The sequence below is a fragment of the Hemicordylus capensis genome, chromosome 2 (assembly GCF_027244095.1).
Source record: "Hemicordylus capensis ecotype Gifberg chromosome 2, rHemCap1.1.pri, whole genome shotgun sequence".
Lineage (NCBI taxonomy): Eukaryota > Metazoa > Chordata > Lepidosauria > Squamata > Cordylidae > Hemicordylus > Hemicordylus capensis.
In genome coordinates this window covers 427,182,262-427,197,202 of record NC_069658.1, presented here as the reverse complement: position 1 = coordinate 427,197,202, position 14,941 = coordinate 427,182,262, and the positions used below count along the sequence as shown (strand labels likewise).

The 14,941-nt window shown below is 45.2% G+C and overlaps 1 protein-coding gene across 2 annotated transcripts in view; it reads left to right on the top strand.

Annotated features, from left to right (window-relative positions):
* Positions 1-8,293: 8,293 nt before the first annotated feature.
* LOC128347366 (retinol dehydrogenase 7-like) overlaps positions 8,294-14,941 on the top strand; it is a 28,810-nt gene continuing 22,162 nt past the window's right edge. Inside the window, exon 1 of one of the 2 annotated variants that reach the window (XM_053301876.1) lies at positions 8,294-8,419. The gene's annotated coding sequence lies outside the window, so the exon portion shown is untranslated. Of the gene's footprint in view, positions 8,420-14,714; positions 14,735-14,941 lie in introns of those variants that run through there. The other variant, XM_053301877.1, reaches the window with a different exon arrangement.

Genomic DNA, 14,941 nt, shown 5'->3' with positions numbered 1-14,941 from the left:
AGGGGCCAGATAATTCATATCATCCAAGACCCTCTGCAGCTGGGACGCCACCACACGCTCTATCATCTTGCCCAAAAAGGGCAGGTTAGAGATCGGTCTATAGTTGTCTGAGTTGGAGGGATCAAGGGAGGGCTTTTTTAATAATGGTCTTACCACTGCCCCCTTGAGGCACGATGGCATCCTGCCATCCCTTAATGAGGCATTAATAATCACATCCAACCATCTACCTGTACCCTCCCTGGCAGCTTATATTAGCCATGAAGGGCAAGGGTCAAGAGCACACAATGTCACCTGCACACTGCCCAGGATCTTGTCCACATCCTTAGGCTGCACCAACTGAAAAGAATCCAATATTTTCCCATTTCAGATAGCTAGGGCACATTTTTTGCTGAATTAATACTGGAAACACACTGCAAGGATCAAAGCAGTGACTCATGCAGAGCTGCAATGGACAGTCTCTTCTGAGAGAGGATCATTTTGCCTTCTCTCTGTAACTGAATGATCCAAACTAGTTGCAGAGAAATAGAAAACTAACCTGCCTCCAGGAGAAGCTGATTGGAAAGAGGCCAGGCCAGAACAGTAAATCATGCAGAGACACAGCAGACACTCTGCTTTTAGTAGATAGATTCTACTTCCTTTTTCACAATACACTACTCTCCCCAGCACCCAGATTAGAAATCCCTGGTGTAGCTGCTGCTTTTTCCTCAGTACAAACAATGGAGGCATCTCATGGCAGCAGGATTACAGCTAACCCACTGGAATCTATTTTTGAAATCTCATAATCGGGGTGTAGCAAGGTTGGTATGGGTCCTGGGACAAAATTTACAATGGGCCCCTGCCCTCCCACCTCCTTCTTCAGAGGCATAAGGAGAAGATAAAAAGCAAGCTCTCACCCAGCTGGTGGGTCCCCATCCCTCAGCCCTGGGTACATTTGTCTCTTTCCTCTTGCTCAGTTATAACTATGCCTATACTCATTATATTTGGAGCTTCTTTACTGAAGATGAAGTGTCTTTCACACGCACACTCACACACACGATGCAGAAACTTCAGCCACGGAATGGACAGTACTGACAAGGCACTGTGGAGATCTTGACAGGAGCAACCATTTAGACTTTAGTCTTTCAGTAAATTAAAATGCTGCCACCAGACACTCTTTTATCAGGGACTGGACTGGAGCCTGGGCTGGAGTGCCACAGCCTAGACCTCTTTCTTTATTTTGCTATTGGGCAGATATCAAAACCTTCCACATGTATGCCTACACATGGTGAGAAAACAAGGTAGCTGAGCTGAACTCTCAGAGATGCTGTGCTCTACTGGGTGCCCCTACCCCCGTCTTCTGAGTTAATAACGAACTCTGAGAGGCTTGTAAAAAGAAAAGAACCAAAAAACCCACCCAGTTTATTCAATTGCTACAGACTGGTCCGTCCGAGGCTTTAGATGCACTTAAATGCACTTTAGATGCACTTTTTTAGATGCACTTAAAAATGCTTAGGTAGGTTACAAGTATGTTTCAAATAACCCAGATCTTTCTTGCGTGGAACATAATGGAACTTATTTACTCAGTTACAAAGAACAGATATTTAGGAATATGCAAAGCACACACAGAAAGCAAAGTAAATTCCTAATGCAAAGTCTGACTTTTCCCTATGCTAGATTCCCAAAGCCATAAAGCCCTGGCTTCATTTCCCTTGAAAACTCACCAAAATTACTGGCAAGATCAAGGCTCCTGCAAATCTCTTACCCTGGGAGATTGTCCTGCAGCATTCACCATAGGCACAGAATCCATGCTGCCCTGCACTCTCCCACTTCCTCCTTCATCTTTCCAGCATTGCCCCAGCAGCTCTCCTCCTGTCCCACCCACCTGATGGATTGATTGGTCAAGCCTGGGGTCTCCAACCTGTCAGTCAAGCGCAGGGGTTCACTTCTGGATAATCCTATAGAGGGTAGGGAGGCTGGGTCACCACAGGTTGGTAGTCTTAGTAATATTGAGTATTTGAGTATTTTGAGTTATACTGCTCGTAACTGTTGATTACTGTATTTGCTGGCCGGGTTGTGGACCACAATAAAGATAAAAATTCAAGATAAAATGTTTCTGATAGAATACTAAAGGTAAAGTGTGCCGTCGAGTCGATGTTGACTCCTGATGACCACAGAGCCCTGTGTCTTTGGTAGAATACAGGAGGGGTTTACCATTGCCTCCTCCCACACAGTATGCTAATCTACTTACTGTAAGTAGTAAGTAGCAAGTACAAATAGCAAGTACTCCCTTCCCAGGCCAAAACAACAATCAGCAATATTCCAGGCTTGAGTGGGGCTTGGCTTCCCCTTTCCCTCCCCTCTGCCTCTCCAGAAGGGTGCCCCACAGTCTGCTTAGGCCAGTGTTGCACCTTCAAGAGCACCCTCCCCACTCTCAGCAAAGACAACAAGAAGTGGGCGCCAGCCTCTCTATTTCCCTGATCATGGTCCATTTCAGTCACTGGTTCCCTACAGCTCAGTCAACTCATCAGGCAGAACACAGAACTAATTATTTGACACAGGATGATGGTCACCAGCCTTGATGGCTTTAAAATAAGCCTGGGCAAATTCATGGAGGACACCTCAGTCTATCAATCTACCCTTTCCATGCCATCCCCATCCTGCCTGCAACTTTGGAGAAGCCACTTTCAGATAGATGGAACAACAGTCTGACTTGGTGCAAGGCAGCTTCCTATGTAAGGGGCAGGGGGGTGGACACTACACACATGCCTGCTTCTCTACACCGTTCAAACATGAGCCTCTCCTTCCTCTGGTGGATCACAGAATCCCAGGAGACAAATCAAATAATGGAGTATGTTAATTTCATTTTGGAAAGGGAAACCACCAGAGAAACCCTTTTCAACACAATTCAACACCAGCCTCCTCTGGATCACAATTTTTTTTTTTAACCCAAGGGCCAGATCTGGCCAACAGAGTGTATTTCCTATAGAGCTTAGCTGCTACTTGTTACAGCTACCTGAAAAAGTGAGCTCAGTTGGGAGGCGGGGGAAGCAGACACTCTGAGCAAATGCAACAGCATTATAATACTGCCCATAGAAAATATGAGGACAAAAATGATTTTTTTAAAAAAAGATCCAAGAGCCAGTTCTGGCCAAAAATGTGTGTTGCCAGGCTCTCTGGAATCAATACAATGCACTCTGCTTTTAAAAAAAAAAAAAAGACCACAACACTCACAAATACGGTGAATATTTTTATACCACTTTTCAACCAAAGTTCCCAGAGCAATTTACCTATATATAAGTGGCTCCCTGTCCCCAAGGGGCCTGCAATCTAAAAAAGAAAGATAAGACAGACACCAGCAATAGCCACTGGGGGGCGATGCTGTGCTGGGGATGGAGGATGGATGGGGCAGTTGCTTTCCCCCTGCTCAATAAAGAGAATCATCACTTTTACAAGGTGCCTCTTTGCTCTGTTATCAGGGGACAAAACTGTTTTGACAACACTTACAAAACTGTTCCCAAAGATGGGTATATCTTAAATAAAAACTGACAAGAAGTTGCCGGCCTCATTTTTTGACAAGCTGTATTTCAACGGACCATAACGCAGCCATTTTTCATCTTTTTCTTATGAAACTGCATATGAATAATCTTCAAATGGACCTACCCTAATATGAAACTTTCAAGCCACCATACCCTTCCCCAGAAAAAATAACATCATGCCCCCTGCATCCTGCTCATAATGGTCGGATTTGATTTGTGTCCTACGCCCTTAACGATGGAGTGCTGACTAGCACTTCATAATATTAAATAATATCAGAGATAGTCTTGACAACACTGATTTGGCTTATTATGAATAGCTATTAATACTGCCATCAATATGCATGCTACGTTACAACAAAACAACATGGCCCTAGCCTGAGTTCACAGTCTAGGACATGGAAGAAGAGGAGGGCAGAAGAATATTGGTCAATGGGAGCATCTCAGGAGTACCAGGTAAGAAAGGACGGAGGCACAATGGAAGCACTTCCCCCTGCTCTGTTTTTCAAACCATATTTGATTATGCCCCAGGGACCCTTTTATCTCTGGTTATTATGGGACATAAAAGGTAAGGGCAATAAATCTTTAAATGCACATCATATTGCAACTCAGTTTTGAGTAGATCCATTAATCTTCCCCATCCACTAAAACCTGAAATTATTTCTCTGCCTGCGATCACCACCTCTTACATTTGACCCCTGTCTGCTTCAGGATAAGCCACCTAATGGCACAGCAGGGAAATGACTTGATTATCAAGCCAGAGTTTGCAGGTTTGAATCCCTGCTGGTATGTTTCCCAGACTATGGGAAACACCTGTGTACAATTCTGGTCACCACATCTTAAAAAGGACATTGTAGAACTGGAATAGGTGCAGAAGAGGGCAACCAAGATGATCAGGGGCCTAGAGCACTTTTCTTATGAGGCAAGGCTACAACACCTGGGGCTATTTAGTTTAGAAAAAAGACGACTGTGGGAAGACATGATAGAGGTCTATACAGTCATGCATGGGGTGGAGAAGGTGGATAGAGAGAAATTCTTCTCTCTCACACATAACACTAGAACCAGGGGTCATCCCATGAAATTGATTGCCGGGAAATTTAGGACCAGCAAATGGAAGTATTTTTTTTCCATGCATAATCAACTTGTGGAATTCTCTGCCACGAGATGTGGTGACAGCCAACAACCTTGATGGCTTTAAGAGGGGTTTGGATAACTTCATGGAGGAAAGGTCTATCGACGGCTACTAGTCGGAGGGCTGTAGGCCACCTCCAGCCTCGGGGGCGGGGTGCCTCTGGATACCAGTTGCAGGGGAGTAACAGCAGGAGAGAGGACATGCCCTCAACTCCTGCCTGGTGGGCCACTGTGTGAAACAGGATGCTGGACTAGATGGGCCTTGGGCCTGATCCAGCAGAGCTGTTCTTATGTTCTTATCTATATCGGGCAGCAGCATTATAGGAAGATGCTGAAAGGCATCATCTCTTACTGTGTGGGAGGCGGCAATGGTAAACCCCTCCTGTATTCTATCAAAGACAACCACAGCGCTCTGTGGTTGCCAGGAGTCAACACTGACTTGACGGCACACTTTACCTTTACTTGCTTCAGGATGGTTTTTATGAAATGTGTTTGCTTCCCTGTGGGAGAGGTTGTAGCCCTAACCCTTTACCTCCTGCTCTCCTTCCCCCTCACCTGACCTTTCCTACTCCACCCCCCTCATATCGCCTTAGCACATTTTGGCCCAGATCAGATTAGCACAAAGTCCACCCATGCTGCAGGGGAGAGAGAGAGAGAGAGAGAGAGAGAGAGAGAGAGAGAGAGAGGTGGAATATTGAAGAACCAGTAGCACCAGCAAATGTTCCACTTGGGGTGAGCAGCAATGAGTCACCTCTCCCCCACCCCCGCATTGGCCCTCTGGGTGGAAGCCAGCACTGACATTGCCCTACCCCCTTCAGCAGTCTATCTCCCCACCTCACCGGCCCAGGCTCTGCCCCTCTTCGCCTTCACTGATGGCCTGAGCCCACCACTTCCACTTGCAGTTTGCATACCAGTGCAAGGCAGCATAAAGCATGCCTCCAGCAGACAGCAGTGCCAGCTGACCTCTCTTCATCACAGCTGCACTGCTCAGCCAGCACCTGTATGCACTCTCACTCTCCCCACCCCACCCACATCTCTCCCCTTGTGGTGAAGGAGAGAAAGAGTGCAACCTGCCTACTGTTGCCACCCCCGCCTGATCTGTGCTGCTGCCCCTGCTCCTCTCCTCTGCTTTTCCCCTTGCCTCTGCCTCTCTTGCCAGTCCTGCCTCACTGATCCAGGTTCTGCCCCTCTTCACCCCCTCTGCCAGTCTCAGCTTCTGGGGTGTGCTGTCCTGCTTACTGACTGCACGTCAACTAGAGGCAGTGTGGAGAATGCCTCCAGCAGGGGCGGCTGGCCTCTCTTCATTGCCACTGAACTGCTAAACCAGATATTGGAAATATCCCGATATCGGCACAAAGTAGCACATAAAAATAAACTCCGTGCTAAGGAAATGCAGGTTGCATCATATTCTTAGTGCCACCTGCTGGCAGGCTGTGGCAATTGGTGAAATAACTGTAAAAGAAATGTCCGCTTTCATTAAAGGGCCACAGGAGGACTCCTTTAGTTAAGGGAGGCAAGTAGTTTAAAAAAGTTCTGCCATTATCAGTCTCAAAATTGTATTGTTTATAAATATGACATTTGTTGAAGCGAATAAGTTGAAAATTGGCACTAGACAAGTTTGTTTGTTTGTTTGTTTTTATTTAATGGATTTTTATACCGCCCCAAACCAAAGTTCTGTGACTGTTCCTAATTTCAAAATTATCTATAAAATTGGCACCAGGACAGTACAATATGTTAAAAAGTGCTGAAAATTGAGAAATTGACCCCTTTCCCCCAAATTTCATCCATGCATATTGTATATTTATTTCAAATTTGATGAAAATGACTGATATACTGTACCCAGTCTGTCTAGGAAGAGTGCCTTTAAGTATAACTTTGCCAGCACTTGCTAGCCATGTGGTGTCATTTAGTGACATTTTGAGCAAAAATTCAAAATACTCCTGTGCCATTAAAGCCTATGCCTAGCAAGTGCTGGCAAAGTTATTCAGTGCATGGCCAGTTTGACAATGAAGCCAGAGTGCTGACACATGTGCCCGTACCCTGACACTGGCAGGAGGAACAACCTAATGGATTATATTGCAAGTGCAATGCCTGTTCTGTTAAGTCAGGGGTGCCCAACCTTTAGTACTCCAGCAGTTGCTGAACTACAGCTCCCATCATCCCCAGCCACAATAAATTGCAGCTGGGGATTAAAGGAGTCATAGTTCAGCAACAACTGGAGTACCAAAGGTTGGACATCCCTGTGTTATGGAACATAAACTCTCAGGAAATGGGGGGGGGGGGGGGTAAAATGGAATGGACAGGTGGGGAAAGTCAGGTGGTTAGGTGAGCACTGTGAGGGAGAAGCAGTGTTGGTTTGAGGGGTATATGGAATGAATTTGAAAATGCATGCACACAGAACACACACACAGTCAAACAGAAGAACAAACACATGCCTGCAGGACACACAAATGTGTGTTCAACACATATGAACAGACACACACACACAGAAATACAAATGCCTCACAAACACATACATACAACACAAATACACGAATGGATAAGAATATTCTCAAAGACCAACACCACCCCTTTTTAAAAAAAATGTTCTTCACCTAGGTGCTTTCCAGATCACTACAGATCTGCTAAGTGTGCTTCTGTACTTCCTGTGTTGTGACACCGCAGTCGCTGTGCTGATGGCAAGAGGCCATTCACATTTCTGATACCTTCTGGATTTTATCTTTGCAATATAGCGTTACAACGCTGCATGTGCATCACAAAAAAGTAGTTGCATTTTCCCATTGTAGGAGTTTGAGATTCTGGGGATCATTTTCAATCCGATCCTGCGAAGCTGAAGCATTTTACTCCTGTTGTAGGGTTTAATCTGGAAAGTGCCCTTGAATTGGAGACTAAGAGAATTCATCTCCAATTCAGCAATTCTCACCTCATGAATTCCTTCACACAGAAATAATTCACCTATCCTTAAATAGCCATGCCGCCAAGGAGCCAACAGAGGAAGCATGCCTCCAGACCAGAATAACTTAAAGAGCATAATCGGGGTGGGTGGGAATCCAATGACAGTTCTGTTGTTGTTTTTTAAAGACTGATAGATTCGATTCAATTTTATAAGCAAGTTTATGAACAAAATAACATTTTTTTTCAAAAGCAGAGAAGCAAAGTCCCTCACTGCCTGGACTTTCTGCAGTCTAGAGTCTCAAACTAATTGGTTAATTTGCCATTCCAAAGCGACTAAATAGCAAAGGTTCCAAAGAATGCAAGGTTTCTCCACCACACATGCACACATACCTGCTCTTTCTCTAGCTGTGTACTTGAATAAGGAAGAGGAAGCGGATGCCCACCTACTCTGCAATGCCATTGGCCAAAAATGGACAAGAAGGACGGCATGCAATATGAACAATTCCTGCTTGGGGGGAAAATGTAAGCAACCATAGCCAAATTTCATAAGATATAGGAATATGAACAGCCCCAGCTTTACTCCAAATGATGCCTGAAAATAAACAGTTATTTTCAGTTATTTCCACTTGTCCTAAGTCGTCCGATGTTAGCCCCCTTCCTCCCACACCAAAGCTGGAAAGGCTCCAGGGAGCCTTTGAGTTTGACTGGCTCTGCCTGGGGGGAGGAGCTGCCTGTAGCTTATTGAATGGGCCAAAGTTCAGCAGTTGCTGCTTGACGGACAAACTGCAGCAGGCAGAGGAGAGTGGCCCAGAGAAAGGAAGGCCGCTTTGCCCTGTCTCTAACCAGCTGAAACGGAGAAACCTTCATAGCATCAACTGCAGGTTAGTCACTGACAAGGAGTCACCTTTATACTGCAAACCCCTGCTAACTTGGCTAAGAGGCACCTTTTAACATGGTGATTCTCTTTATTTAGCAGGGGGAGAGTAACTGGCCCTATCCACCCCCAGCACAGTCCCTCCAGTGACTGTGGCTGGTGTCTGTCTTATGTTTCTTTTTAGATTGGGGACAGGGATCCATCTTATTTGTTATATGTTATTTCTCTGCGTAAACCGCCCTGAGCCATTTTTGGAAGGGCGGTATAGAAATCGAATAACTAAATAACTAAATAACTAACTAAATGCGTGCCAGACATACTCTGGGCATTGTCCTTGAGGTTCCAGTCATAATGTTGGGCCACCAGCTGCCTACACAGGCCAACCAGTGTTTAGATGTTAAGAAAGGACAGTACAGATTATCTGGTACCATAGATTGGCAACTTTGGAACCAGTGAAATGTCAGAGTGAAGAATAATGAGTGTACATTCAGATGGAAACCGACCTCTGAGGAAGTCTAAGGATCTCTATGATTTGTCCTGTTTTAGACTGATAAATGAGAGTATCTGCAGGAGCAATGTAACATAAGGCTAAACCAGACAAGATATTAGAGACCCTGGGCCGAATTTTCAGTCTCTTTAAATGTCATGTTTATGTTTATGTTTCCCCTAATGGAGTAAATAACAGCTGGGAGAAGATGATGTATTACAGCATGTTGTGGGTGGAAAGAACTCAGAGTCTAGTGGCAACCCATCACCACAGAAAAGTTTGATATATCATGGAGCTTCTCCAGTATTGCATCTGATTCGGTATTTCTGGAATGTTTCCATAATCAGGGGCGTACAATTAAGAAGTTAAAGGGAGATGAATGTCTCCTGGCCTACAGCCTCTAAGGGACCCCAAGCCCCCTTTCCCCCCAAGGCCAGTCCTTGCCCTCTCTCCAGTCCCGTAGCCAGGAGTGTGAGCTGCAGTCCCCGCAAGCAGGTTCTCTGTGACTCCCAATTTCTCTTTTGTCAGTGACAGAGGAGAGCAGCTGCAGAGAAAGAAAAGGCTTAAAGCAGCCTTGTCTTTCCCCTCTCCCCTTTCATCCAGTCTAGGATCGGACTGACCCACTGGGCAGTAAGCCGAATTCCCCGTGTGCCCTTTGCCTTTGCACCCCGCTGCCTCCGAATTTGCGCCCCCGCCCTCATCCTGAGCTCCCTCCCACCTCTGTGGCCGCCAGCGCCTGCCTCTCTCTTGCAGGGCAGGGAATCTCTGCAGCCAGACAGGCTGCTGCTTCAATCGGGCTTTCCCTTCCCTCCCTGCTGCTACTGCCGTGGTCTGCTCTGCATTCTGCCACAGAGGGTGCAAGGGTGCAGTTGCACTCCCTGTGAATGAATGTTGATTCTCATAGAGATCGGCAGTAGCAGAGAGTAAAGAAAGGGTTGACATTTCTTCCAGCCCTATTGGTCCTCCTGGTGTCTTGTGCTCCTTCCCCACTTGGAATTTGTATGGAACTGCTGCAGAGCCAAGCTGCCTGTTGGTCTCATTCAAGAAGGAAAGTAACACATTTGCTTTAAAAAAAACAAACCAACCATTTGCTGTTTGTTTTGTGTGTGATTTGTTCCCTTTAGTCAAGCTACCATATTGGCTCTCTCTTCCCACCCCACCACAACCGCAGGAACCGGTGTGTGTGTGTGTGTGTGTGCTGTGTGCGTGTGAGAGAGAGTTTTAAGCTTTAAAAAAAAAAAAAAAAATTTTCAAAGTATACAAAAACTGTTCTGGTGCAAACCTTCCTGTGAGGAAATTAGTTGAGCAAAAGTATTAAAAGCTTTGAAAATAATGGGGGTGGGGGAGGAATGCTCTAACAAAATGGATCTGTTTTCGTTCCTGTTCCTAGCTCTAATCTGGTCTCTGTGTTTGGATTTCTTCTCCCCCCACCCCCCACCCTTATTAAAAATACTGATATGCAGCTTTTTCAGCAGCAGAGTTCTCAAAATGGTTTAAATAGCAAAATATGATAAAATGTTTCTCTCAACATATTTCCCCTTTTAAACATTGCTATTTAATTTTATTTTGCTTTATGCTTGTATCAGGTTCCCCCACCAAAAGTCTATTTTTGTATACTTGCTTCAAAACAAGGCTTTGCTAATCAGTTCACAAGAAACTCATTTTTAAAACACCGTTGCCCATGAAATGATTGTTTGTCTTTAAATTCTACAAAATTGGGATTACTCCATATATGACATTCTGCTGTCGTATTTGAAATCAAAATAGTCTTTTCTTTCCGTAGTGTATAGACAAACATTTCAGGCTCCTGCCTCAGAAGGCTGGATGGGGAAGGAGCTAGGCTGGTGGGGAGTCCCTGCTTGGAGAGGGAAGGAGCCAGAACTGGTTGGCCTGGCTGGGGCACCTGGCCATGATGTGAGGCTCTCCTCTTCTCCCACTCCACCCCACCCCCACCAAAAGCAAACACTACAGGCTGCCTCCTTCAGCCCAGCTGCCCTTGTCTCACACATGTATCCACTCCCTTCCACCAGTTATTTATTTTCTCCCCTCCCCTGTCATTTCTCTTCACCCCCATTTCTCTCCCCTCCCCATTTTCTCCCTCTCCTCCCAGCCAGAATTCCCTCTAACAGGGATTCCCAGATGTTGTTGACCACAACTCCCATAGTTCCCATGCAAAATCCATGGCAGCTGGGCATTCTGGGTGTTGTAGTCACCAACATCTGGGAATCCCTGTTAGAGGGAACACTATCTCCAGCCATTTTCAAGCCCTTTATTCTTTTCTTCCCCAGGTCATTTCTCTTAATCTCTTTCCCTCTTCTCCACAGTACTTCCTCTTATCCAGCAGGCATGGAGTAATGAGAGGGTGTCCCCGTGCATCTTTGCTTCCCATGGTGTTCTCTAAGTTACAGGAGATGGTTCATGGCTGCAGCAAGCATCACTGGAAAACCTGTGACTTTTCTATTTATGAATGTAGTTTTGAAATAGGCAGGCAAGCTGCTCTTGTAACTTCTGAATGCATTTATTCTCCACTCTTGTAGCTGGTGATGGAGATGCCCCCCCCATTGGGGACGCCCTGCCCCCCAACATTAGACCCAGAGATACCAACCCAGAATTATATGGAATTCAGGCCTGTGTCTGACTCTATTTTATAAGAGTTCAATTAAATGCCTGAACTCAAGGTGAGCTGGCACGCAGGTCTCTTGCCTGCCTCATGTACTGCTCTGTGAAGGAGGAGGCAATCCAGCATTGTATTGTGAAATGGGCACTCACAGAAACACAAGGGCTAGGCCTGAGCTAATCAATATGCTAAAATGTAACTCACTATCAGATAATGTCTGAGGCCAGGGGCTGATCTCCCCTTTCCTGTTGCAAGAAATCTATGTTAATCTTTGTCAATGATTGCTCTGCTATGCCCAAAGGGGATTACTCAGTTGCTGTCTATAGAAATCCCACCCTAGGAGAACACCTGTAGATTTAGTCCTTTTACTAACACCTTCTGGGACCAGGCTCAAATCTGGGGACAAGAGAAGATGCCCATTTGCAGCTCAGAGAGGCAGATTTGCCTTGGGCAATGTCCCCTCCTCAAGATAGCAGCTAACAGAAGATGGGATTAAGATCTCCCTGGACTGCCTGAATAATTAAAAAGACATTATCCAGAAGGTAACAGCATTGTCACCTTTTGGGACCCAGGAAAGATGATGGGAGATCAAAGGAAGATACAACTATAAAGAATAGCTTACTGAACAGAGAACTGGAAGTCTCTTGTGTACAAGCATTCTTTTGCCTACAAGCAATCTTGTGCCTACAAGCAAGATCTGCTCATGAGCAATCCAAGGGTTTGCTGCCCAAGCCGCGGGGCGAGAGGCAGGAACTCTTTCCATGGGAGAAGGAACTGTTTGTGACTTCTGCTGCGAAGTGAGAAGTCAAGACTTCCCCAGCCATGGTGCTCTGACTCTCAGCTGTGCTCTGAGCAAACTGCATGCTTGATCTAAAAGCTCCTGTCTCCAGCCAAAACCTTCTCTCCATCAGCTGAAAGCACCACCACTCTCAGGGCCTTTGATCCTGGGTAATATGCTGCCTTCACAAGCCTTGGATCCCTACTTTCCTCCTCCTTACTAATCACTGCTACCCCCTTCCTAAGCCCCCCCTTCCTCCTTCTTTCTCTGCTTCTCTCTAAAGGTTTTATTTAGGATTTGTTAGATTATTAGATATCTGTAATTACTGATTGCACACACATAAGTTAGTTAGGCACATTACACTACACCTTGAATCAGAAACATGTTTTTAATGTGGATTATTTTATCCTGATGAGCAACTTTTTATAATAAAGCCCATTGAACTTTCTGAGTGTGTCTCTCTCTATCTCTGTTTGCACGCCCAGATCCTACATGGTCACCATCTCCAAGAACCAATTCAGTTTGTGTATGATGTGACTTTGCTCTGAGCAAACTGCATGCTTGATCTAAAAGCTCCTGTCTCCAGCCAAAACCTTCTCTCCATCAGCTGAAAGCACCACCGCTCTCAGGGCCTTTGATCCTGGGTAATATGCTGCCTTCACAAGCCTTGGATCCCTACTTTCCTCCTCCTTACTAATCACTGCTACCCCCTTCCTAAGCCCCCCCTTCCTCCTTCTTTCTCTGCTTCTCTCTAAAGGTTTTATTTAGGATTTGTTAGATTATTAGATATCTGTAATTACTGATTGCACACACATAAGTTAGTTAGGCACATTACACTACACCTTGAATCAGAAACATGTTTTTAATGTGGATTATTTTATCCTGATGAGCAACTTTTTATAATAAAGCCCATTGAACTTTCTGAGTGTGTCTCTCTCTATCTCTGTTTGCACGCCCAGATCCTACATGGTCACCATCTCCAAGAACCAATTCAGTTTGTGTATGATGTGACTTTGCCTCTTTCCCTCTTAGCATGTACAGAGTGCGAAACCAGGTATAGCTCACAACACTGGCCTCTGTTTTACCTTATATAAATTTATTTCCTTTTACATGTATAGCCTGTGCTTCCTCCAAGAAACCCAGGGTGGTGCACATGGTTAATTTATACTCCCAAAAGCCCTATGACAAAGGTTCTGCTGAGAGAGAAGTAACTGTCCCAGAGTCATCCAGTGAGTTTCATGGCTGAATGGGGATTTGAACTCAGGTCTCCTCAGTCTTAGTCCAACACTCTAACCCCTACATCACACTAGCTCTTGACTCTACACTACATATGACATCAGTTTTCCAAAAGAAGTGTGATAAGCTGTTGGAAAGGATTCCAGGGTCTTCCTAGGACTTTCAGACATTTACACTTCTTAAACTTAAGTTGTTATTTAGCTACCTCTGGAAATATACAGTGTCTGTCCCCACTGTATCTCCCCTGCTCCATTTCACGTAAAAATCAATGCTTCCTGTACATGGTTGTTTTAAATATTACCGCAATGATATGCCTAAATGCTTTGAAATTCTATGATGCTGTATATATTGTTAGGAACTGAAAATAATTTTCCTCTCTTGGGTTGGTGTATAGGGGTGAGAAGTGAGAGGGCAGGCATCTTGTGGAAACTGGTGGGGAGAGAGAACTTAAAACAGCGCTATTGTAGGGCTGAAGCAGGGATTATGGAGTGATGCACAGAGTGAATTAAGATGCCATCCACTTCAGTTTCTAACAATCTTGCAGGAACTGGACTACATAGGAACACATATATCCAAACTATTTTATTAGTATAGAATTGTGTTTCTTAATAGTTGCAAGTGATACTTCATTTGAAATATTTATAGTAACCTATAAGTAACAGAAAACAGAGGTCAGATATGAAAAGTTAACAGAAAAAATTAATTATTAAATGAAACCAAAAAAGTATGGTGAAACCCACCCATTCTGCTCAAAACCTGGCGCCCTCCCCACACACATATTCCCCCGCCCTCTCAGTGCCCCTAGTCTGGCCCTGATCCGGGTCAACAGCCAGCACTGCATTGGCTCGCTTGTTCTCACTGCAAAGCCCAAGCAGCCCCCCACACCAGAGATGTGTGCTTGCTTGGGGCTGTGCAGCTTCAGCGTGCTCCTTGGAGACCCAGCTGAATGTGCATTGTGTGCAGTTCCTCCCCCTGTGAGTCACTCGTTGAGCTCCGTGAGACCTCGGAACTTCTCTGCTAGACCATGTGATCGTGTTTCTGAGAGGCTGCCCTTAAAGCAAAGGCGTGGCTTTTTTCCATTTACTTGCTTGCTTCTGGCTATTTGTTGACGATTGAACCCTGTAGAATGAAGTCCACGATGCCTGCTTTGGGTCTTGGACTGAACACTGGGAGAGCCAGCCACAAGCTAGAATCTGTGCTGTAGGTGGGTAGACACACTTAGGTGAATTTGGTGCATGCTGTGGGGTATAGGGAGGAGTTAAAGACCCACAGCTGATCTGAAACTGTGGGGATCCTACTTGCTGTGTGAAAGCTGCAGTGACTCCTTCCTGCTATATGAAACATGCAATTAAATTGGGGGAGGGGGCAAATACACACAAGAAAGGTGTAGATTATCTAGTGTTAGTATATT